Consider the following 26,584-nt stretch of genomic DNA (forward strand, 5'->3'; position numbering starts at 1 on the left):
GCAAAGGTATTTTTTGTCACTCTTTTATTAAGACCAGTCTAAACATTGCTGTCATAAACATTCCTCTTGTGATCCATGTCTCTCTGTTTTGAAACCCATGCACATTTTGAATCAAGTTCAGATTCATGAGTACACAAGTATTGAACACCAGGCCATTATAACCATTATGACCTTTTTAACCACCATTTGCAAGGAAATGTCCTCCACTAGATACAAGTCCTGTACTTTGCAGTCGTAATAACTGCAAAGATCTAGAATTTCCTGTCTTTTTTCATGCAACTGTTAGTAACCTTGGGATTTCCACACATGTTTGGTTTAACTTGGAAATCCTGAAGTTGCTGTCATAGAGTCATACAGCATGGAATCAGGCTCTTCAGCCCAACTGGTCCATGCTGACCAAGATTCCCATCCAAGCTGGTCCCATTTGCCCCCGTTTGGCCCATGTCCCTCTAAACCTTTCCTATCCATGTACATGTCCAAGTACCCTTGAAATGTTGCTGTCATTGGTATACCTCTCCTCCTGACTTGCACTAGTTGCAGACATCTCCAATAAGACCAGAAGAAGTTGTCTGAACTGATGTAAACTTAAGCGAGTTGAAATTTTTCTTCAGTCGTATATGTAAAATATATGATGTAGTGAAATCTGAAGGCAATAGAAGAGGATTTTTGAAATGGGTTACAACATACATGTGACTGAGAAGGATTCCACTCTTCAATTTACAAACCCCTCTCCCTGTGAAGTACCCTGAAATGCTAGCTTTGTAGCATGAAGTCTAAGTGAGTTTTAAATGGTTTTCTAAACCATAATTACTGTTTACGGCTCTAAAAAAATTTATATATGTGAATTCTAATCTCTTTACATAAAATTTTCAAAATGTGATGAATTTTAAATATTTTTATTATAACAACATTTTTTCCAGCTTTCACTTTAAATATATCTGCATTCTTTCTGTTGGTTCACTGTGAAACATTTTGAAAACTAATAAAAGGTTGTCCTTTATCCTTCCTGGTGTGTGAGAATTGTTCAATGTAATTGGCCTCTCAGTCAGCTTGATGGATCCATTTGAACTGACACTTGACAGGAATCAATCACATTAAAGGGGAAATTCTGGAATATTTTTTGGGAGTTTCCCTTGAGATTATTAGAGAACACCATTGCTTTGCCACAGATTGCATACTCTGGCAAGCATTGTAATTGGATCTCTGCACAATCAGAAATGCTAATTATTTTTTAATGTTAAGGGTAATCTATTTTTGTAAACAGTTCTGGATGGAATGATAGATAAGGGCAGACTTGGGCTTTTTACATCTATTTGGTTACTTAAACTGCAGCAGAGTTTTAATTCTCTGCTGCACCTAGTCAGGGACAGTGGTTTTCAGACTTTTTCAGCTGAGCCCCTCTTTTGAGTTACACCCTTCCCCTTCCCAGCTATGCTAAGCAAACATAGACACGAGAACATAGGCTTGACAGCCGAGGTTTAATTCATCTTTTTATGACTAGCTTTCAAGCTTTCCTATCTTCCTTCCTTTTTCAACTCATGATAGCATGTGATTAACAGACTGTTAATTTCTTGTCAGTGTTGGTCTTGAGCTGTAATCTCCTTCACATCTACTTCTTCATTACGCCATCTGTTCCTGCCTTAATTCCACTTAAAAGGTTAATGTGATTGATTCTGTCAGTCTTACAGCTGCAAAACAGGTATGCAGCTCATGACTTGAGAAGCTGTATTTGCGCCCTGTGTTTTACTATGAAGCCACATTACTTCCAGGAGTTACAGCAGACAGCCATTGTTCAGCTGTTCAAGCTCAGCCTGTAAAACCTGATATATTAGAGCTCGTATTGGGTCTCCAGTCCTGAAGGACTGGACTTGATGAAGAGCAGATTAATGTGTTTGGCACTCTATAAGAGTTTTGGCATGCAGCCAAATTCTTCTAAACAAAAATCTTTGTAAATTTAAGTGCAAAGAGTTGACGATCTTTTCTGTGTTTGTAGTAAGCCTGGAAAGCAGTCACTGTGGCACCCAGTATGGTGAGTATACAGACATTCACCGAGGAATGCCACCCACTGTTAGGCAACGATAGAAAGTTTGAATCTTTAACTCAACCTAACCCCCTCTGCGTGTCCAGGACTTTGCTGTTAATTGATGCTATGGCGGGCTGCACTCGGGGGAAACCAGGCCGAGGAACTGGCTGCTGGGTCCAAATGAGAAGCAAAAGAACCTCACTGAATGTGGAGGAAGGAAGAACAATTTCCAATGGTATGAGCCACAAGGCTCAACATCAGGAGCGCCCGGCAATTCATTTCAGTATAAGGAATGTGCATTACCCATCATCACTGGATCAACCCTATTCCACCCTACACACCAGTGTTTCTGGGCTTGAATGCTTCTAGATCGAAGACATGAGGTTCCTCACCACAAATTCTTCTGCCAATAAAATTTGATGAAAAACTCTGCTGAGTGTAGAATGTCAAGGGAAAGTTATTGGTTGTTTCCAAGGTTGTTCAGTCTGACGCTGGTCATTTCATGGAATAATTTTGCAAGATCAGGTTTCCATTTTTTTGTGTGAGAGTGGATCGAAGAATCAGGGACTGGGCTCCCACTCATTGAAGCAAGGAGAGGACTGCATTGGCATTCTGATCTCCCCTCCCAGATTTTTGATCTGTTCATCTGACAAATAAGAGTGACAAAGTGTATCAGTGTACTTCACTTTGTTTTAAAACAGATGGCATTTCTTTGGATCGTTCAAGGTATGTCAGCACTGTTGGCAAGGGCAGCATTCAATGACCATCCTTATTTGTTCCTTGAACTGAGAGGCACACTGGTGGATCGGGAGACATGTACAGACCAGACCAGGGAACAGTGGAATATTTCCTTTTCTGAAGGGCATCAATGAGCTAGGTGGGTTTTTACAGCCATCCATCACTTTCATAGTCACCAAAAACAGCTTTTGATTCCTGATTCATCTAATTACTTGAATTCTGATTCCCCATCTGACCTAATGGGATTTGAACTCCTCTTCCCTAGATTCCAGGCCTCTGAATGTTGGTGCAATAACCTAACCATTATGTTCCTGTATCCATATGCACCCAGTTTTCATTTGTAAGTTCTTTGCAACAAACTTGGAAATCCGTACTTTATAAATAGGTCTGTCATTTTCTTAGAACAAATGTACACACCACCGAACAAATCACACAGCATGTTTGCAGTTGAATTGAGTGGTTTGGCTTATCCCCCAAATTGACTCCTTGGTAACCAACTAATCATCACAATATTGTGAAGCAGGGGCAGGAATTATGAGGCTGTAGCTAATTTTTAATCCTTGTGTACTGTGACAGAAATAAAGAAATTGACAGCACACTAAATCTTCGGTTAAATGCTTCATTCACAGTTGCATTTATTGACTATGAAAAATAAATTTCAGATTCATTATTTACACATTAATCTTCATTGCAATATTGAAAAATTTGTTGTGATAAAGTGAAACAGGATTAATTGGTTATTAATGTTTAATGTAGCCAAGCATATGTTCATGACCATATGTGACATTATAAAATTGTAGTGTACTCTCTAACCAAGTGTTAACACTGTGTAATGCTTTTGTGGATACGAAGGGGGATCATTTTCCAGGAAACATTCATGGTGATGGTTGGAAATTTCAATAAGGCCACAGAGTGCTCTAGGGATTGCAATGTGCATCACTCAATATTTGGTCTCATATTTTCCCAATTTTTGAATTCCAGCCTTATGGAAAAAGAACAACAGGAAAACACATGCAATGTAATATAACCAGCCTTGCACATGACAGCTGGAGGCAGTTTGTTTTTCATTTTTCAATATTTTTTTCTTAGATCAATGTATTTATACATCAGCATAGTACCATATCCCATCTTCTCAGTGCTCCCTCACTTATTTAGTTAACTCATGAGGGGCAGAGATAGGGTGAATGCACACAGTCTTTTTCCCAGGGTTTGGGAATCAAGAACAAGAGGGCATGGGTTTAAAGTGAGAGGGGAAAGATTTAATAGGAACCTGAGGGGCAACTTTTTCACCCAGAGGGTGGTCAGTATATGGAATGAGCTGCCAGAGGAAGTGGTTGAGGCAGTTACATTAACAACATTTAAAAGGCAGCTGGACAGGTACATGGATAGGAAAGGTTTAGAGGGATATGGGCCAAACGTGGGCAAATGAGACAAGCTCAGATGGGCATCCTGCTCAGCATGGACTGGTTGGATCGAAGGGCCTGTTTCAACGCTGTATGACTTTATGACTCTGTGACTCATTCTGACATAACCAAGCCTTTTTCGTGAAAGTATTGAATGAAACTGCTCAGTTCTGCTTACTTGTAAAACGTAGATACAGTTTAAATGTTTTACTTATTCTGAATGTTCTAGCATTTATAGATCATTATCCTTCATAAATTCAAGATTGCTAGACTCTTTTGTCATTTACACGCATTATTTTTCAGGTGTTTATGTACTGGGTGCAGTGGAGTGCAGAGAAACCATCACCAGAACATTTTTCGTAGTCTGTAATCTGCAGTTTATAGATAGCATGTCCCTTCCTGTAAGAAGTTGTGTCATCTGATTATTTTCTCTTCAAATTGTGGAAATTCTCATCACTCATACTAGCTTTTGTTGGAGAAAAGACCATATGATTGACCTGAAATTGCATTTAAAGTATTTGGGGAGAAAGCTACATCCTTGAAGATTAGCTTTTTGGGATGTTTATGAGGCATATTTAGAAACAGTTTTATCAAGTTTTAAATGTTAATTAGCTAATGTAATCTCTACTGATAATATTCTGCTGATAATTGACTAATATTTGAATGTTTCTGAAACTTTATTAAGTTCAAGTAAACTTTTTTTCCCAAATAATGTACCAAGTTGTGTATTATTCTACTTAGTACAATACTACATATTCCATTATGGAAATCTATCACTTAGATTTTAATTCTGTTTGTGAGAACAGGAGGCCACCTATTTATTTCAAAGTTTTCACTCAATAGCAAGATTTTACACACTGAATAATAATGACTGGGGACAGAAATAATTGAAGTATTAGTCATTATAATTAAAACGGATAACTATTTTTAATTGGACTTGACAGTTCTCAAGCCTCTGTTTATGATTTATTTTTTCTCCACTTCCTTTGCTTTCCAAAAAAAACACATCAAGGAATACTGGGGGGGCGGACTTATATTGTACATCTATCTATAAAGGAGCATCTCATGTGAAAGGTAATAAGTGGGAGGAAGGAGAGTGGAGATGAATGTGCAAAGTTGATGGATGGAAAGTAAAGTTGATGGATGGAGAGTTAAAAACTGATGATCAAAAAGTTATATTGATGGAGAGAAAGTTAAATTGATGAATGCAAAGTTAAATTGATGGTCAAAAAGTTAAATTATTGGGTGGGAAGTTATATTGATGAATGGAAAGTTAAGCTACACCATTGCATTTGTGTTCTTTGCTGCAACTTTGCATTCCATAGCTGCCCAACTCATCCCTCCCCCTCCCAAATGCATCCCTGACTACTTTCCATCAAAATTTGAGTAAAGGTAACACTGTACACCAAATAGAATGAATGTCTGCTTTTGGAAATAGTGCTTTGGTTTGCTGCTACTGCATATCAAAATTTGTGTGAGTTAATTGTATGGAAAGCACCAGTTGAACAAGCAAGGCTGTGGTATACTAGGGCTGTTGCTGATCTGTACTGCTGATGGCAATATCTGCGCCACACTGAAGAATGGTTCATAGGCAGGTCAAAAGGATACGTCCTCGAACTACCAGACCACTTCTCCAGGGCCTGCCTACCAGGATCTTGTTACTCCTGGACTTACCCTCCTCTGATGCTGTTACTCCCGGAGTTACCCTCACCTGGTGCTGTTCCTTCTGGACCTCTCCTGATGCTGTTACTCTTGGACCTTCCCACCCCTGATGCTGTTACACCCGAACATAATGTCCCCTGATGCTGTTCCTCCTGGATCTATCCTGCCCCTGATTAAAAGCACTTGGTCTCCACAGAAGCACCTGAGCCATTACTACCCATGCTCACTTTCCATGCTCTCTCCTGCCCTTTTCCACAGGAGATAACCATGGGCTTCTGCCAGTATCTCAGCTGATTAATGTTGCTGTGATGTATCAGGACCCCCACCCCCAACCACATCTGCCTCTTGCCTGCCAAATCCAGATGTGGTGGGCATTTAAAATCACGGTTACAACAGGTGGCTTATTGCAATAAGAATCAAACTCTGTGAGGCTGAAAAGCAATGTCAGTGCTAAACTTGTGGATTCAATGGCAAATGAGTAACAGAAAGTAACACAACAATCTGCTGGAGGAACTCACCAGGTTGAAAGGAATTGTTGATGTTTCGGGTTGAAACCCTTCATCAGGACTGATGCAATGACAGTGAGTCCTGATGCAGGGATTCGACCAGCAGATAGTTTGCTGCTCCAGGTTCCAGCATCTGCCATCCCTTGTGTCTCCAGTAACAGATAGTACATGGCAACAGAGGGAGCTCAAAACGCTTTCAGGTGTGTAGCTGCACATTCTAATGGCTAACCTCTTATGTGGGTACATTATATTAATCAAGCAAATTATTGGCAATTATTATCTGGTGTAAGATGTGTTGTGCTGATTATGGCAGAGGGGGAGTCAGTGCCAGTTAGTAAATCTGTATTTATCACGTTAAAATAATTGCAGCTTTTCTGTACCAGTGAGCACACTGTCCTAATCAGGTCAGAATTATAATTATGGATTCCAACTTTTTTTGAGAGATTAGCATTGATGGGACTTAAAATCAATAAGCTGGAAAACAGATTGCATGGCACCTGTTTTCTAGGAGCTGTGTGTTCCAAATGTGATCTTAACTGGAATAGATAACACTGGAGATAATTTCCGGGTGAACTCGCACCAGATGTGAGATTGTCCCAGGGCACTTCTGCACACAAGTGCCTGCCTGATGTTTCCCTGCCATTTAGACATGTAGCAAATGCCATCAAAGTAGTACCCACTTTTGCCAGTGCCGAGATAAAGTAGAGCAGAAAGCTGCAGATACAACTGTGGTGGAACAGTCTCAGTAGAACCAGGAGTACATTGCACTGGTTTGTTGCATTAATTGTTACGATGCATCACAGCTTGCTATGGCAACTGCTCAGCTCAAGATTGCAAGAAACTGCAGAGAGTTGTGAACACAGCCCAACCTCCCCCCCATTAACTATATCTTCACTTCCTGCTGCCTTGGGAAAGCAACCAACATAATCAAAGGCTCCTCCCACCCCTGTCATTCTCTCTGCTCCCCTCTCCCGTTGGGCAGAGATACAAAAGTCTGAGGGCATGAAGCACCAGGCTCAAGGACAGCTTCTGTCCCACTGTTATCATACTCTTGAATGGACCTTTCATACATTAAAAGATGAACCCTTGAACTCTTCATCTCCCAATCTGCCTCGTTGTGGCCCTTGCACTTTCTTTGTCTACCTGCACTGCATTTTCTCTTTAACTGTAACACTATATTCTGAATTCTGTTTTCTGTATACTACCTCAATGTAATAATATACGCAACGATCTGTCTGGATGGCGTGCCAAAAAAACTTTTCACTATCTTGGTACATGTGACAATAATAAACCAATATCAATACCAATATTTAAAGGGGGACACTGCTGTCTTTGGGAGTTCTGATTGGATAGCTTCATGAACTGACTGCAGGCTGTTCAAACAGTTTCCTGTGCCCATAGAGTGTGCTACAAATAATGAAAACTGTCTTCTCCAGCATTGAGGTACTGAGATACTCGCTAAATAGGTGTCTATGTGGTGGCATCCTGGCACCTCCCCATTACTGTGGGATGTGTTATGGGTGCGGCTGGACACTCCGGGAGTTGGGGACCTCAGGTCAGGAGGCAAAGGAACCCATCGGAGAAGAATCTTCTCCTACAGAGTTATCAGAATCACCACAATCTAACTGGGCCTCTCTGATGAATGATATGTTCACAGGCTCAGGATTCCCTAGGCTATCATCGTTGAGGTATGTAACATTCCGTGGGGAGATTTTCAACCACACTCTCATGCCTGGACTGCTCTCCCCATCTAGGTGAAGGTCACCCTAACTCTCAACCTGTGGCTTCACAGGATCTATTCAAATGGCTACTGTAGATCTCAACCTGCTGCTCACTGCTCCATCAGAGATCACCCAGGCATTGCACTCTCTCACGGAGATGATTTTAATAACCTTAATTTCCTAGAGGAACAGGTGACATCTCAGGCACCAGGATTTGCCAGGATTGCTGGCTTCCCATAAGGGCAGGCAGCCATTGGTTCCACTTCCATAGGGGCTTCCCTTACTCCAAACTATTTTTTATGAACAGGAAAGGTTCCACTCCCTCCTGGTGCAGCTTATTGTGGATGAGAAGAATTTCTTGTGGGAATTCTCATTCCTAGAGGAGACCACTTGACCCATATCCTACCAAGTTCTTCTGCAACCCTGGCAGGTCTCCTGCAACCCCGCCATGCAATATAAGCCATCCCTGCTGCCAAGTATTTCACTTATAATGACTTGTCCATCCCTGTTGGTGAATCTGGGAGGTTTTTCCTTCTCATGAATGTGTGTGTTACTGGCTGACTATCACAGGGAGTGTGGTTAGTGCACAGTGAAGTTGGCAGCTGCATCATCATGAACTGTGCAGGTCCCGTTTCAAATGGGACTTTAGCCAAACTTGCAATGTTTGTAGGGAGCACATTGGAGGCTTAATGCTAAATGCAGCCCTGTTCTCCCATATTAAAAATAGGTGCAGTTGAATTTCTGGGTAAGTCTTCCAATATTAAATATGCATCACTCTGTGCACAGAAGTGAACCTTGAGCAATTGTACGTTTGCAAACGCTGTGGGTGGAGAAAAATTAGTGGGCAACATTTACAGCCATTTTGGTCGTACTGTGACCTCAGTTACCAGCATAGTTGCTGCACTCAATAGTCTTGGTTTCTGACATTTCAATGATGTGGTTTATTGTGACAGCTCCAATTTGAGGCCAGCATATTTGCAAGACACACCAGTATCAAGAATGATGTGCATGAGGAGCTGGTAATCATTCACGCATCAGTGTGCTCAAAGTCTTGTAACATCATCTCCTTGCTGATAGTATCAAAATGCAAAGAAAATAAGACATAAAAGTAAAAATTATGGCAGATCATTTCTGATTTCCAGATCTCTTTCAGAATTTAATTTAAGGCTGTGACTGAAATTCACAGTAATTTGGAAGCTTTTAATATCAGTGATTCCTTGGGAGCCTTTAATATCTGAATCTGTGGTAGTCTCTAATATTCATTGAGATCCATTGAGTGCAGTGAATGTTAATTTTCACTTGTGAGCTTAGAAGTTAGGGAAGGTTTAAGGTCTTCTGGTCACCAAATAGCTTGGGATCCAGTCAATGGTATTTGGTGAGCTTGTTGAACACATCCTGTATATTGCCGAGATGTCCAGTGATCCCCATTCATTACAATCCCTCTGATTCCACCACCCCCTTCCCCCCCCCCCCAACCGTGCCTCCAAACTCCAACCCAGCCTTTCCATACGTTTTCTCAGCTCTGCTTTAAGGTCATCCATTCAAATCTGGTTCTCTCACTGTTAGATGCAGCCTGCTTTTCCTCTTTTTATGTTCCAAAGTTCTCCATAGGAGCCAAGAAGTGGGGCAGACAATGAAAAGAGGTTAGTTTCAATATTTCTAAAGGAGGAAAGAGAGGATAGCAAGGCAGAGATATTTAGAGCAAGAACTCGAGAGTTTAGAGCCTTGACAGTTGAATGGTGGAGTGATTAAATTCAGTTACACTGAGAAGCTGGAGAGTGAGGAGTGCAGTTATCTTGGATAGTTGAGGACTTGAAGGAGATTACGAGATCACAGAGAAGGGGGGCAGTGGGTGGGGGGGTGGAATGCGGTGATACTAGGATTGGGGAAGGCTTGGATACCAAGCATAAAAATTTTAAAGCGAGAGTATTGATTTAACTGGGAACCAGTGATGAGTGAATGGGACTCAGTGTGAGTTAGAAATTAGACAGCAGAGTTTTGGACGGCCTTAGGTTTACGGAGGATGGATGGGGAGAAACCAACTAAGAGAGTGTTGGAGTAATCAAATGCAAAGCTAGCAAGGGTATGGAAAGAGTTTTCAGATCGCTGAGGCTTGAGTGGAGATAAGTAATGTTAACTTGGAAATAAGCACTTGGTGATATAGTGAAGGAGCAAAAATGTTGTCTGACACCAAATTTGGAAGAGTTTGGTTCAGCTTCAGACCTTTGCCAAGGAGAGGGATGGAGCGAGTGATTGGGCAAGGAACTTATGGGGGACCTGATGGCCATTGTAGGTGGTTGCAGCATGGACTAAAATAGTGTTCAAAAACTGAGGTGATCATGGGGGCAGGTCTCCAGCATTTTCTGTTTTTAATTTAGGGTTTGCCTGAGTTTGATTGTCCATGTGAAGGCCTGTAATGTAATGACTAATCCTTATGAAATTCAGCAGCAAATTAAGAGCAATAAATCAAAAGGCAAATGGATCAAATGGTAAGAGAAATGTTCAGGCATTTATCCAGGTCTTGAGGCAGCTTCTGGGCTTGCCTCCATTGTCAGATATCACATTGTTCTTCTTAAGCATGTGAAGTGAAGAAGCAAGGCAGAGCAAAATAACTGACTATAGTTCTGTGGGCATCAAATTGCTCTGCTGTATTGGTTCACATCCTGCTAAAAACATTTCTGGTTTAAAAACAGGCATTTTAGCAAGTTCAGGGATTTCCCCAAAGCCAATCCTTGACCACATATTTTGTATTGACATTCTGCATTTTGATTTTATCTCTTCTGAGTAAGTTCAGAAATAATTAATTCTATCACTATTCATTTCTGGAATATAGGTGCTGTCAGCCAGGCCAGTAACCTTTGTTCCGCACACCTTCCCAAGGGCAAATAGGGAAGGCCAATAAATATTGGCTTTGTCAATAGCAACACATCCTGTTAATGAATAGGGGAGAAAGGCAACATATCGTCCCAATACTACAGGCAGACAGAGTAGAATGTCTCATTCCTCTGTCGGCCAACCTTGATGATCTTACTGTATACTATTACTACTGTATACCATGCTACTGTAAATATTTGTAAGTGCCTGGATTAATTTCTGCATATAATTGATAGCCAAGGGTAATGTACTTTCTGTGTTTTTTTTGCTCTTTGAACAAGACTGATTTCTGAGTAAATTGATACTCTCGGCTATGAGGAATATGGCTTATCACACTTCAACGTGGTCAATAACTATTCTGATTTTTAAAAATAATTTCCTTAGCTGTCCTTGAGAAGGTGTTGGTCACCACCTTGAACCACTGCAATGTTTGTGGTAAAGGGATTCCCACAATACTAGGTCCAGGGTTTTGACCGTGCTTCAATGAAGGACCAGTACATACAGATTAGTAAACATCCAGATGTTTCCCATGCACAAACTGTTCTTGTCCTTCCAGTGAACATGAGGAGCAAGTTCAAGAGATGCTATCAAAGAACATCTGGCTATTTTTGTAGATGTCAACAACGGATTGTTGTGGAAGAGAGTAAATGTTTATGGTGGTTGATTAGGTTTAATTGAGCAGGCTGCTTTATCCAGACAACAAGCATTTTGCAGTGTTGGAGCTATCTTCATCCAGGCAAGTGGAGAGTACTTAATAGAGCACGGGAACAGATGGCTCGAATCAGTAACCCTACCCTGTTTAGGACATAGCCTCACTAATGCTTTCTTAACAATGGAAATGTTTTAGAGTATTTTTAGTTTTTGTTTTGAAAATTGTAAAATGTCAGCCCTGATCTTAATCTAACCTGTTTAGCAGGAAGGATTCACACACTTTCTGTGGAACATCCACAGAGAGTAAAATCGGACAGTGCGTAAACAAGTATGCAACCTGATCCTTCACTGTTCCTGCCGAACACGTGAGGTTTATACTGGTGCCTCTAAGTGCCTGTGATGCCACAGCAGGAAGCAGTGTAATCAGGCCAAACCAACATTAAACTGGTGTGTATCATTGTGCAATAATTCAGCTTCCCAATATTGTTTGCCTTATGATGCTTTCCTCTCGATGTAGACAATTTAAAAATTTGAATTGGGAGTGATTAGTTTTTCCACCTTGACCACACCCTAGATTTTCTGAATGGCCTTAAAGCTGGTGGCATGTCCATCCGGACTTCTGTGATCTCCTAATCCCATTGGTCCTCATATAATACTGGATGCTGTCTCGCATATTCCCAGTACATACTCTAATTGGCTCCTACACCTTGCAGGTTTGTGTTTAACTTACTGTCTGCACCCCCTGTGCACTCCTCAGCTTTGCTTGGTCCTATGGATCCCTTCCTGGCTTTGTTTCTTACTGAATGCACTCCTTGGCAGGTTCTGTCTCTCCTTCTCTTTGGCCAACTCATTCTTGCTGCTGCCTCCCCAATTTCTGGCTGGATTTCCATCATCAAGTTACATAAGGCAACTAAGAAAGCGTGAGCAGGACTGCTGCACTGGAAGTGGTGGCAGAGTGGCTTTAAGGCAAAGATCCAAAGATTATAGTTGAGATTCTTGTGAGAAGCCTTTTCTCCGTGTTTCCTGGTGCCTATGGGGCAGTGTTTATTGGTGGTTGAGGAAGTGCTGGTGTGTTGAACTAATGGGAGGGGAACCTGTTGAGGACCCTGGCAACATACCACCTGTCTGCACCAAATGGGGAAAAAGCAGGCACCAATGGTCAGTGTAGTTGGTAACATCCTCGCTACAGTCCCACACAATTTTTCCATGGTGTACTTGGGACCACTTTAATGGGTGATCAAAAAGATGGGATCTCCAATAGTGCATCCCACCAGTACTGCACTGGAGTCCCCACTCAGATTTTGCACTGGAGTCTCTGCAGTGGGATTTGAAGCCACGCCATTATAAAAGTGAAAACCCCAAAAGCTATGACAATTTCTGTTTATTGGTTAAATCTTCAAAAGTCACAACTAAATACCCTGGAAAACTGTTCGTTTTTAAAAAATTACATTAGGTGAAACATCCAGTGGAGAGATGAGTTAAGCTCCATGGGTTTTAGGCCACATATCCCTGCCATCATTAGAATCTGCTACTTCCAGCTCTGTAACATTGCACTTCTCTAACCTGCCACAGCTCACCTCTTTGTTACCCCTGAGCTGTTCCAAACCACTCTCCAGCCTTCCTTGTCCATTCTTGAACTTGAAGTAATCCACGACTCTGCTGGTTGTGTCTTGCAACAAGTTCCACTTATTTGTAACCCTCTGCAGATGGCCTACATCAGCTCCCAGTGAAGCTGGGCTTTCACTTGTTTTCAATTCCCTCCTTGCTCTCACCCCTCCCTGCCTTTGTCATCTCCTGCAGCCTTGTAGTCCTCTGAAATACCTGCTGTAATTCTGGTCTTGTGCTCATCTCTGAATTTAATCAGTTCACTTTTTAGGTAGTTGTGTCTTTAGATCCCCAGGCCTCATTCATGAGAATCCTCACAAAACCTTTAGGCTTTGCTTCCTCTGTTTCCTCATCTAAGACATCTCTTATATCTCTGACATAGATGCTCCTCTTTGACTAAGGTTTTGCTGATCTGCCCTAATACTCCCTTTTCGGCTTGGTATCAGTTTTCCTTTGCCAACATTCCTATGAAGTGAACTGAGATATTTTTCATCATGAAACGTACTGTGTAATTAGAAGTTGTTGTTGCTGGGTTAGGCTCAGACTTCTGACATCAGTATCTTAGGTTTTAATCAGGCAGACCGATGAGTTGAATATCTCATTCAGCTGGTGGCATAGAGTAAGCTGCACCATGAAGCATTTTCACTGAGAGAGGCTACAGGATGGTGCTGTCCTGAAGCTGGAGTTGAGCCATGCTAGGGAAGAGCAGAGAGTGTTTACTCCGTATCTGGATGTGCTAAATTAGACCCTGGAAGTGTTTAATGCTGATATTGGATGCCAGAAACATTCCAAACTTCAGCACTGACATCCTTCATACCAATCAGCAAAAATAACAAAATCCCTTCCCTTGAACATCAAAATAGATAATTGAACTGCAGACTTAAAAATACCTCAAGATAGAAAAACTGTGACTACATGTTCTATAAATGGGCAGGAGGTAAAATGAGCAACAACTTTCGTGCAATCCTTTATTTAGAAAGCAAAGTCAAATTTCAGTTCTACATTTTTATCTATTAAGAATATAGATGGATAAATTTGTCTTCAGTTATATGCACTACACTCATACAAGAGTATCATCTGCTGGCTGTACTTTGCTTGGCATTCTGAGTTCTATTGACTTCAAATTGAGCTAATTTTCTTAGATGCACAATTAACATGTTTAGAAAGATTTTTCATATTGAAGAATACTTGGCTGGGCCATGCTACTGCAGTGGGTCAGAGGGTGGATATTCTGCAGAGAATTGTTAACCTGATGATTCCCCCAAAATCATTCTACTGTCCACAAGGTGGAAGTGAGGAGTGTGATAGAATTCTCTCCCCTTGCCTGGATGAGTGCGCCTCCAGCAACATTCAGGAATTTTGGCACCATCCAGGACAAAGCAGGTTGCTGGAAAAGCATCTTCGCCACCACATTCACTTCCTCTACCATTTACTCCCTCCTCTACTAGCACAACATGACAGCAGATTGTATCATTTGAAAGAACTTGTCATAGCTTTTTGACAGTGTGTCCTAAATCCGTGACCTCTACTACCTAGAAGGACTAGTGCAGCAGGTACATTCCCAGTTACACACCACCCTGACTTGGAAATCTATAGCTGTTCCTTCTGGATCATAATTCCGGGACTTTATCATAAAGTTAAGTAGGTTGGGCCGAGACTTATTGGTGTTTAGAGAAATGTATTGACTGAAACATGTAAGATTCTGAGAGGGATTGGTAGGGTAGATGCCAAGATGAGATTTTCCCTCATGGGAATGTCTAGAACTAGGAGACCTGGTATCATAATTCTCAAAAAAGATACTTTCAGTTGAGAAGTAAAGACTCCAAGGATGATCCATCTATTGCTGACTAAGGAAGGTAAGGATGGTATCAAATTGATAGAAAAGGAATAGCAGCAGGCCAGAAGATCGAGAAATTATTAGATATCAGCAAAGGATGACTAAAACTGTAGTAAGGAGAGAGAAAATAACATTTGATAGTAAACTGGCAAGAAATACAGACAGTCAGAGACTCCATGTGTCTTGAAAGGAAGAGAGGTGTTAATCAAATATTGGTCCCTTAAAGGAGGAGACTGGGAACTAATGATGGAAAATAAGCAAATGGCAGAGACTTTGAACAAATATTTTATATCTGTATTCATATTAGAAATTATTGGGGAGGTAGTGCTAAATATCTAGAGAATATTAAAAGGCAGAATCAACATGGTTTTATGGAAGGGAAATCATGTTTGACAAATTTATTAAAGTTTATTGAGGATGTTATCTGCAGTGTGGATAAAGGGGGCCCAGTAGATGTGGTGTATTTGGATTTCCAGAAGGTATTTGACTAATTGCCACATGAAAGGTTAGTACACGAGGTCAGATCTCATGAAATGGGGGTGATATATTAGCATGGATAGGGGATTGGCTGACTAACAGAAAACAGATTTGGGATTAATGGATGAATTTCTGTTTGGCAAGTTATGACCAATTAGGTTCCATGGGATCAGTGCGGGAGCCTCAACTTTTACCAGCTATTTTAATGACAACAGATGAAAGGACTGTGTGTTAAAGTCAAATTTGCTGATGAAACAAAGGAAAGCAAGTTATGAGGAGGATACAAAGAGTCAGCAAAGGTATAAAGATAAGTTAAATGAATGGCAAAATTTTGTTGAGTGGATTATTGTTCATTAAGGTGAGGTAATCCACTTTGCTTCTATTCTGAATTTGTAGGTTCTAAGGTGACTAATGGGGTCACCGTTAGAACTACAGACTCTTGCACAGTTGGGACAGGAGGTACTGGAAGGGGCAGGTGGGTAGTTTGGGAAATGATGTGCTCCTTTTGCCATTTACTCAGCATTTCTGTGTGTGTGTGATCCATGGACAAGAGTTTCTCAATACCATACCAAATGCTCCTTCTCCACCTTGAGCAGTCATGGGCCAGAGATTCCCAGGAGTCTGTGGGGATATTACAATTTTTCAAAGAGATTTTGAATGCATCCTTGTGTCTTTATCTCTGTACTTCTGGGAACCTCTTTCCACGACAGAGCTCTGGCAAAAAAAATTTCACAGCGAGACCCTAGAAAACACCGACTACTTCTGATACCTTGAAAGCCACCTTTCAGCAAAGACAGATGACAGTGTCAAAATTCACCATCTCCCTCAATGTGCCAGCACAGCACAGTCAACTGAGAGAAAGTTGAAAATCAAGACCTCAGACCTGGCACAACACTGATAGTCTACTGGGCATCAGTGATCCCTTCTCCCCTAAATATTTCTGAGACCTGGGCTACCAGTGGCAGGCACTTAAAGGGAAAGAATCCAACAAAGCTGCATTAATACCTCACCAACACACTCAAATTATTCTGAAGAAATAATTTAAGGTTTGAAAAGCTGACTTCTATAGGATTCTTTAAAACTCCCATCATATTTCCTGGATATCAATCATTGTCATTTCTGGAAGTACGTGCAATAATTACAACAGCAATTAAAACAATTTCTTACATTATTCCCAGAAGGAAGATTAATCTTTTTTTTCATCATTTGCTTGCAAACTTCCAACTGTGCCCTTATTACGCCTAGGAACTTTGAATCTGAACTGTAGAAAACCATCTGCAGGGGCGAGAAGGGGCATTACAACAGTTCAAATGCACTCCACTCTGATCAGAGTCTGGATACACAATGATTTCAGGATCAAACACACTCAGCTGTGATACGACTGTTGGTATGTAAATGTAAGTGCTACGTAAAGTCAAATCTCCAAAAGTCAGGCTACTGACCTTACCTCCGATACCTCACATGATCTTCCAACAACTCCCGACATCCTTCAGCCCAACATTGATGGCAGTAGCTTTAGCTGCCAAGACCCTCCATCCTAAACCTTTCAACCTCTCTACCTCCTCCTTCCTTAAAATCTGGCCCACCATTATATTTTGACTTGACGTTAATTTTTGTTTGGTTACTTTGCTATGATAAGGATGCTGCATAAATGCAAACTGTTGCAGTTAAAATCTTATTATCAGTTGATAGAGGGGGAACTTCTGCAGCTGCTGGCTTCCTGATAAGTTGAAAATGCACACAATGAAAAAAAATTAATAGAAACTTGTCACCTTTAACACATTAATAGGAAATTAAAACAAACTTTGTTTATTCACCTAAAAGTGAATTGAAGTATTCCACCCAGTTGATACCTGTAATGCTGATACATTTATTAACGTCAGTTTGACTCACTGACCTGTTCAGAGGCCCTGGGGCAATTACACTGGTTTTCTTTTCTACCCTGATCTGAAATTTTAATAATTTGCATACTACAACGAAAAAGAAACTATTTGTGTGATGCAGCAAGGCATTGCTGATGGCATGCATTGGTTTTTACTCCAATAATCACACACTTGTGATGGAAAACTGAATTGCTCTACTAATAGGTGCTGGTTTCTTTCATAAATTGAGGTGCATCTGACTGGTGACCCACACACATGCACAGGCTCCTCAGGGAGAAAGCTTCACCATGAGCAACGGAAAGCAACAAGAGATGACATTTGGGAGAAAAAAAAATTGGAAGGAAGAAAGAATTGCATTGATATACTGCCATTCCTGATTTGAAGGAACTGAAAACTGTTTTACAGCCAAAAATTTATTTTGAAGTGCATCCAATTTGCACTCAACAAGTTCTTACAAACAGCTGAGCATTAAAGACAAAATATTTGCATTAGTAGCCAGAACTGTATGGAGTCATAGGGCATGGAAGCAGGCCCTTCAGCCCATTGAGTCTTCGTCAACTATCAACCACTCACTTACACCAATCCTACACCAATTCCATTTTATTCTCCTCACATTCCCATCACCTCACCCCCAGATTCTACCACTCGCGTACACACTTGTTGATTGAGGGATAATATTGACCCCAGAACTGGGTCTAACTCCCCTGCATTTCTTCAACAGAGTTTTCCATCTGGGGTCTCAGTCTACAAAGTCAGATGGCACATGCCTGAAAGAATGATGCAGACACAACCTCCCCCCCCCCCCCCCCCCCCCCCCCCACAATGCATTTGAAAGGTACCTGGATGAGCACTTGAATTGCTGTAACCATCTAGGCTGGGTACAGAGCTGGGAAGTGGGAACCAGCTCCATTTTTGGATAAAAGGGGCTATCGCCTCCTCCTATGTAGTAAATTTCCATGATTCTACCTGGGTCAGTGCAGCACGCCCTCTGTGTTGCACTAGAGAGTCGGCATGGATTACGACCTGAAGGTTCTGAGTTGGACTTAAATCCATAACCTTCTCAACTGAAATTCTGTCTCGTAGTACAACATAGTTATGCACGTTAGGAATTTCCAGCCCTCTGACTCAGAGGCCAGGGTACTACCAACAGAGCCATAGTTGACAGTGGCAAAGACTCATATAGACATTGAAACGGAAACTGAATTTGAGGAGAATCCAAACCCACTGCTACTGCTGGTCCACAGTGCTCACCGGAAGTGCATCTGGGAAAGGCATTGATTTGGGGCCTGTGTTTTTTTCCAGCCACAAAATTTAACACTACTCACACAGGACAGTCACTCTTCATATGTCTGCTTAACACTCACTCTTGGTTTCAGTAAATAGGCTCCTGTGTACAATTCTTTGTGTTTCAAGCTGCTGGTGCAGGGGAGGTGAATTTCTTTGTCTAAGTTATTGGCTGAGTGATCTGGTTAGTAATCAGGAAAGTCAGTGTTCATCTCCAGCATTGATACGCTGGGCATTTAAATTCAACTTGTTTTGAAAACAAAATGTGGAAATTAAAAGCTGTTACCAGTGACCAGAAACTAGTAAAATTCCAACTAGTTGATTAATGCAACTCAGACATCCTTACCCACTCTGCACTTTGTTTGACTTCAATTCAGCTATAATGAGGATTGAGCAATAAATGCTGGCTTGGCATGAATGACTACACCTCCAGAATGAAAAAGTTAGTGTGCAAGAGCTGTTTGCATGTAAGTACTGAGACCTGATATAACTGAGTGAAGTGTCACCTTGAGCTAAAGCACACAGACATCAAACCTGAATCTGTCTTCCATCAAACCTGGATCCAGTCTTGTTAGGGATACTCATGCTGAAAAGAGACTTGCACTGTCATTATATTTCATAAAGTTTCCACATGTGGTGAGTTCAGTGCGACATGAAACCAGCCCAGTTAGCAATGGCTGAATATCCCACTGCAATCTGTTTTTTTTTCCAGAAGTCTTAGGTCAATAATTCTGAACACCACAAAATTCTGTAAGTGAAGTCGATGATGACGTAGCAAGGGGGTGAATGAGGCTTTAAGGATCTTGGTGCAGAATAGCAGTCCACTTGCTTAACACCAAGATTTATGAAAGGAGGAGGAATAGGGATAGAAACAGGATGAATTTGAATCTAGCTGGACACTGAAAAACCTAGACGGAGGGAAAGATTGAATGAAGACTAAGAAAACCAACTGAAAAATAAGAAAATATAATTAATGATATTTTTAAAAAAAGGAACAAGTACGGCCTGCAGTTGTGAAATTCTGGAGTTTCAATTGTCCTCTTTCTAGGCCTCTTATTTGCATTGCAGGAACAGAAGGAGTATGATTAAATGCATTCATAATATTGGTAAATGCCTGCTCTGAGTTTAATTCATTTTAATAATATAAACTCAGTAATTTCATGAAAGTCGTGGAGATGTTACTGATGGAGCATTACAAATCATTTAGCAATGATGATGCACTACTCACATGTCTCTTCCTCACAACTGTTTGGTTGGGTTTTTCCAAGCAATAATCATCCATGTACTGTACGTTTATTTTCTGAGCAAATTCTAGGTTATTGAGATGAGGTTTTCAGGGCAGCTTCTATTTTATAGCTGCAGATCTACTCTAATGTATGGGGAAAATCCATTCAAGGCATTTGGGAACCAAGCTCAAGAGGATGGTGTGGTCCATAATAAAAGGTGTCTTGCAGTTTTTAGCTCCTATTTACAAAATGAATATAGAGTTATAGAGTTGTTCACATCTGTGCTGACTATCATGCCTATCTGCATTAATCTCACTTGCCTGCAATAATTCCATATCTTTCCACATCTTGCTCATTTGTACCCGTCAAGATGCCTCTTAAATATCACTACTGTTCCTGCCTCCGCCATCTCCCTTGCCAGCTCATTCCAGATACAACTACTTTTTGTGTGAAAAATTTACCCCTCAGACCCCCCTTTGAACCTCCTTCTTCTCATCTTAAACCTATGCCCTTTAGTATTCCCGAAAGAACCTTCCCATTTGTTCTGCCAGATTACCAACTATGGTTGGGGCTTTTCTATGGCAAAGCTCAGCAGATATAAATGCAGTGTGAATTGACTTCCTATTTAAACTATTGGTTGTAAATGGATATGTTGGCAACCTTATATTGATAAATGTTAACAAATCCTTGCACAAATAGTTTTCACTTGGGCGTTCACTTGGGAAATAATTTCTCTTGCGTAAGTCTTAATTGAGCTGTAGTGGTTGATTTGGATGAAGTTACAACTGGTTACATCATACTAGTGAGGCAACATAATTACAGTGGTCACTCAGTTGTAACCGTTGTGAATTTGTGACAATAGAGCAGGATGGTTTGGCCAAGGTGAACAAATATGAAGCCATAATGCAAACTGAGAATGTGGAATCTCAAAACTTTTACATTCTCTACAAATGCGTAGAATGTAAAATATTGTATATTTTAGAACAATTGAGTAAAAGGGAAAGCCGGAAATTACCAGACTTTAGACATAGACTTCGGATGAGTAGGAATGCCACATGTGGTTTCACTTCTCTGCCCTCTCATTTCCATTTTTCAAATCTCTGATTAGCTGGTAGGCTTTAAGGAGTATCTGAAAGAAGGAGGGGAAGGTGGAGAGGTTTAGACAGGGAATTCCAAAGCTTTGGACCTTGGTCTTTGAAGTCCAATTGCCATTGGTGGAGGAATGACTATCAGAAATGTCAAGAAGCGGAGGGGTGCACAATCTCAAAGAGTGGGTAGGTTACAGGAATAGAGAGGATCAATACCGCAGAAGGATTTGAAAATAAGGAAGAGGATTTTAAAATAGTGATGTTGCTGAAATGGGAGTTAATTTAGGTCAATGAGAACAGTGTATGGAACTTGCCATGAATTACAAGGAGTAGAATTTTGGATTGGCTCATACTTAAGGAAGAGGAGGTAAGAGATTGTAGGAGATTCTAAGGCTACAGGGGAGCATTTTACTAGCCGACTCTGGACGCATCATTGTGGGTGTTGGTAGTACATGAGCAGTGGCAGGTCTGGAGATGCCTGATGTCACAGAGCTAGAAGTAGCCAGTCCTGGTGAGGGGGTCAGCAGCTCAGCTCGATGTCAGTTAGCATGTTAAGTTTGGGAGTAATCTGGTTCAGCCTCAGGAGAGTTTGCAGATAGACCGTTGGAGTCAGTGACTAAGGAATGTATTTTGTAACAGGAACTGAATTGATGGCTTTGAACTTTGTAATATATTTGGATGAAATTTGCACAAGTTAGTACTATATAGTGGACATATGGTGTGGCAAATGCAAAACAGTGGAGGAGTCAGTGGAAGTGGTTCTGGGATACAGCTTGGTGTTGGTGACACATTTGTAGAGCCTGTTTAGGTTTGATAACTTTAAGGTGCAGAGTGTGGATGAAAAATAGGATGGGCCCAAGGATAGAACCAGAGCAGGAGGAGGTAAGAGATTGCTGGAGATTCTAAGGCTAGAGCTGAATAAATGGGAATGGAACCAGGAGAGGGCAGTGCCAGACAACTGGACAATGGAGCGGTGCACACAAAAGATCATTGTGACTTGCATATAGATTTGAATAAAACAAAGTAATATAGAGAAAGATAAACAAGGTCAATAATTTAATAGACTATTTTATAATTCTCATTGCGAAGTAATAATAATAGGTATAATTTATGTATAACTTATATTCTGTATGTTGTCTCAACCTACGTGCCTGTGATGCTGCTGCAAGCAGGTTTTTCATTATCCCTGTACCTACCATACTTGTGCACATGACAATAACTCGACTTGACTTGAAATCTCCAGAGGAATAGTGTTCTATCCAAGGCTAAATAAAGATCTTAAGAATATTATTACTATTAGTAAAGAAAAACTGCTGCAGAAGTTAATGGGATTAAAAGTAGACAGATCCTCAGGATCTGATGGCCTACATCTGAGGTATGCTAAAAAAAAACATTTGCGCAGAGAAAGTAGATGCAGAATCCCCAGATTCTGCAGCAGTGTCAGTAGTTTGATGGGTGACCCCACTACTCAAGGAGAGGAAGAAAAAACATGGGGAATTATGGGTTAATTCACCTAACATCGGGTGCTGGGAACATGTTAGAGTTTACTGTTAAGGAAGTTTGAACAGGGCACTTAGAAAATTGTGGTATACTTAGGCAGGGTTAACATGGTTTAATGAAAGAGAAATCATACTTAACAAGTCTAATGGATTCTTCTGAGGATGTAACTAGCAAGGGGAACCAATGGAGACACAAGAGACGGCCAATGCTGGAAGCTGGAGCACCACACAAACTGCTGGAAGAAGTCAGTGGGTCAGGCAGCATCTATGGAGGAAAATGGACAGTCGACATTTGGGGTTGAGACCCTTCATCTGGACTTGGAAGAAAGAGGTGGGATACAAAAAAGCGGAGGGAAGGCATGGAGCAAGAGCTGGCAGGTGATAGGTGGATCCAGGTGAGGGGGTTGATAGGCAGATGGAGGGGGGTGAGAGTTGGACCGGTGTCAGAAGCTGGGAGGTGACGGGTGAAAGTGGGAAGGGAACCAACGAATGCAATGCACTTGGATTTGTAACAGGAATTCAGATAGGTGCCCCACTAGGCTGTTACATAAAATGTCAGCACATAGAAATACAGTGTATATTTGCATGGTTTCACAATTGGTTAATGGACAGAGAGTAGGCATAAACATGTTATTTTCAGGTTGGCAGTAAAGTTACTGGTGGAGTGCCATAGGCACAGTACTAGGCCCTGTTTCAACCTACATCACTGGAGGGGATTGTCCTGGATTCGGTCAGCAGCCTGGCCTCATTGTCCCCCATCCCTGCCTGCCTGCCCACCTACACTGCCTTTACTGAGGTGTGGATGGATGCACAAGCCCCTTCCCGGGACACAACAGGCGTCCTGTAAAGAACAGCATCTACCTGGTGAGTAGACCTTGAGCAGCATGTTCAGAGCCCCTGACCCCAGAACACCCGGACAGCTCAGGACAGCTTTCCCACTAATAGGATTTTTAAATGTCTGATAGCCAGAGAACTTCAAAGCTATTTGAGTCATAGAGTCATACAGCACAGAAATAGACCCTTCGGCCTGACCAGTCCATGCCAACCAAGGTTCCCACTTGCCTGCGTTTGGCCCATATCCCTTGATTTAAATACTTTGGGGAAAAAAGTTAAAAATCATTAAACAATAAAAATACCAGCAACTAATTACAAAGCATGAAGTAAAATAAGTCAAGTACTCATTCGTACTTACCTTTCTCCACAAGATCTGTGACCCTGCACTTTGTACATCAGCTGTTCCTGTCCTAAAGCTATGAGCCAGGTGTGACATGTATCCAGCTCCTCTTCTCAGCAAGTCACTGCTCCTTCGCTCGGCTCAGTGGAGAGTCAGCAGCAGAGAGCGCAGGTGCCTGATCTTTACCTTCACACCCACTGGTTAATGGTCAGTCCCGAAACATCCACTGTTTATTTCCCTCCATGGATGCTGCCTGACCTGCTGAGTTCCTCCAGCACTTTTTGTGTATTGCTCCAGACTCCAGTATCTGCAGAATTTCTTGTATCTCCAAGATGCACATAAGGAGTGCCAAGGGGTTGAGGTAGGTTAAGTGAGTGCCCAAAGGGAGGAAGATTGAGTATGATAGGGGGAAGAAAAGACGTTATTAGTGGTTTGGATGTAGAGGAAAACAAATCTTTTAAAAAGAGTAATCTGTATGATTGGTGTCAAAGTAGGTAAAGCACTCAATGTTACCCTGCAGGAACAAACCCCCAAATTCTCTGAACTCCAACATTTAATAAGATGCTTTTAAAAAAAAAATCTGTTTGTTTGTCTATACTTCCTACCATTGTCAAGCAACATAATTCTTTCATAATTAGCCGTTGCATTTGAACCATGAATTCCATTTCCTAGTTGGGTGTCATGTGACGTGGCTGTAAAATGGTGTAGTTAGGGCATTGTAGTTCCTCTACAAGAAGCTGAGAATGAGAACTTCCATAATGTGTGTCTCTCTCTCTCTCTCTCTCTCTCTCTCTCTCTCTCTCTCTCTCTCCCATTCAATCACAGAACTTATCTGCTGGTACTGGAAGCTCATAGCTCCCGAGATTAAAGAGAAATTGACAACTTTGGAACTGCTACACAACTCAAATCCTGTTATACAGAAAAGGGGACATAAAATTTCTTGCAGGGATTTTTGACATTAAGTGATTAATTTTATGGGTAAGTTTAAAGATTCTTGTCTAAATTACTTTATCCCTTATGTAGATTTTGCAGAAGCTATATATTCAGCCAGATCTGAAATACAATGAGGAAAGAGCAAAAAATTGTTTGGCTAAAAGAAACGAGAAATTGCGACATTCAAATTGTTTGCTTTTCTGTGGAAGTTTCCCAATGTATATTTCTGTAAGCCATTACAGTTAGAGTCTTAATTTGAAGAGTTGATTAGAAAATTATAAATTTAATGTACTATTATAATCCATGACGTGACCTTTATAGATTTGGAAGAATAAAGCAAGCAACATCTCCCAAGTTTGTTGATGGTGCAGAAATTAAAAATAATGGGGATGTGGGAACTGCAACTAAATTCAAAAAACCTTTTAACTAGTTCTGGTGAAAGGTTATCAACCTGAAATATTAGCTCTCTTTCTCATTGCCCGATATTTTTTTGTTTAGTTTTAGTTTACTGTTGGTAACTTTTCTGTGAAACAGCTCAAGGTATCTTCAATGTTAATGTTGCTTTATGTTTGCACGTTGTTGTTATGTAATTGGGATGATAATTAATGCAATTTAATCAGTGGTAATTAAGTTGGAACAAGGAACCAAAAAAGGTGAATCTAGATTAAATAGTACAGTGGTACAATATTCCAGCAATGAGATGTGGATTGTGAAACTCCTGATACATAAGAATATAAAATGATACTTCCTCATTTAAGAGTCATGCAAAGTCTTTCATTAAAATAGGCAATGCACAAATTTCACCATCCTAGAGGGTATAGTGAGTAAAGTTAATATCATCAGTAGCGTGCTTAACCTTACAAAGACACAAATGCAGCCCACTGTAATGCTCTTTCGTGTTTTTTTTGTGCCCTACCATCTCGGTTAGTGACTATATTGTTTAGCCCTTTGCTTGTGAATTGAAAGTTGATTTCGGCTGTGGCTGCATTGTATCACTCAGAACTTCCAGTCAGTAGGTTACTGATTCAAGTCTCACTCCAGACACGTGAGCACATTATCTAGCCGGAGTCTGCAGTGCAGAACTGAGGGAGAACAACAAGATGCAAATGTTGTTTCTTCCTCTTAACACACAAGTATAGTTTGTACTCTATTTCCAATATTCAGTTCTGTTGACTTCAGTGAAATTTTATGAATGGAGCAGAATGTGCAGGGGGAGTAATATATATATATGTGTGTGTGTGGAGACATAAGAGACTGCAGATGCTGGAATCTGGAGCGAAAAACAAACTGCTGGAGGATTGTCCAAAGTCAAATTTATTGTCATATGCACAAGTATATGTATGCACAGGTGCAGTGAAAATTTACTTGCAGCAGCATCACAGGCACATAGCATCTGATACACAACATTCACAAGAAAAACGTAAATTAAACATCTGTAGAGGGAAATGGGTACACTTAAAGATTTACAGATATTGCCTGACCCGCTGAGTTCCTCTAGCAGTTTGATTTTTGCTCATTATATATATAACACAAGTAAACCAAGAACTTTGCTGTCTTTTGGATGAGACATTAAAATGTTGTCTGTAGATATAAAAGGTCTGAAGGGACCATACAGCAAGGGATTTTTCTCAGCTACTTAGATTAAGAGTTATCCCTTAACCAACATTATTGAAATAGATTAACCTATCAATATCAGAGTTACTATTGATGAAACTTTGCTACTGGTCACTTGATCATTGGGGAAGTAAAAATAATTTAAAGTTACAAAGGAAGTTTTAAAGTTCCATCAATGGAAGAGAAGGGACTTAAGATATGAAGGGTCTGTTTCCATTGGCAGAGAGATTAATAACTAGGTATTGGGAGGTCAAAGGACAGTAGATTTAAATTAATTCTTAAATAGATTAGAGAAGTGTTAAGGAAACCTTTTTCACTTAAGAGCTTGGGTGCCGAGCTCACTGCCTGAAAGAATGATGGAGGCAGAAACCTTTGTCACATTTAAC

At 40.8% G+C, this 26,584-nt stretch overlaps 1 protein-coding gene across 1 annotated transcript in view; it reads left to right on the forward strand.

The window, feature by feature from the left end:
• Positions 1-26,584, forward strand: part of LOC127570301 (ataxin-1-like) — a 245,768-nt gene that overhangs the window by 61,427 nt on the left and 157,757 nt on the right. Inside the window, 1 exon segment of the mRNA XM_052015724.1 lies at positions 24,477-24,629. The gene's annotated coding sequence lies outside the window, so the exon portion shown is untranslated.

The sequence above is a fragment of the Pristis pectinata genome, chromosome 5, assembly GCF_009764475.1.
Source record: "Pristis pectinata isolate sPriPec2 chromosome 5, sPriPec2.1.pri, whole genome shotgun sequence".
Lineage (NCBI taxonomy): Eukaryota > Metazoa > Chordata > Chondrichthyes > Rhinopristiformes > Pristidae > Pristis > Pristis pectinata.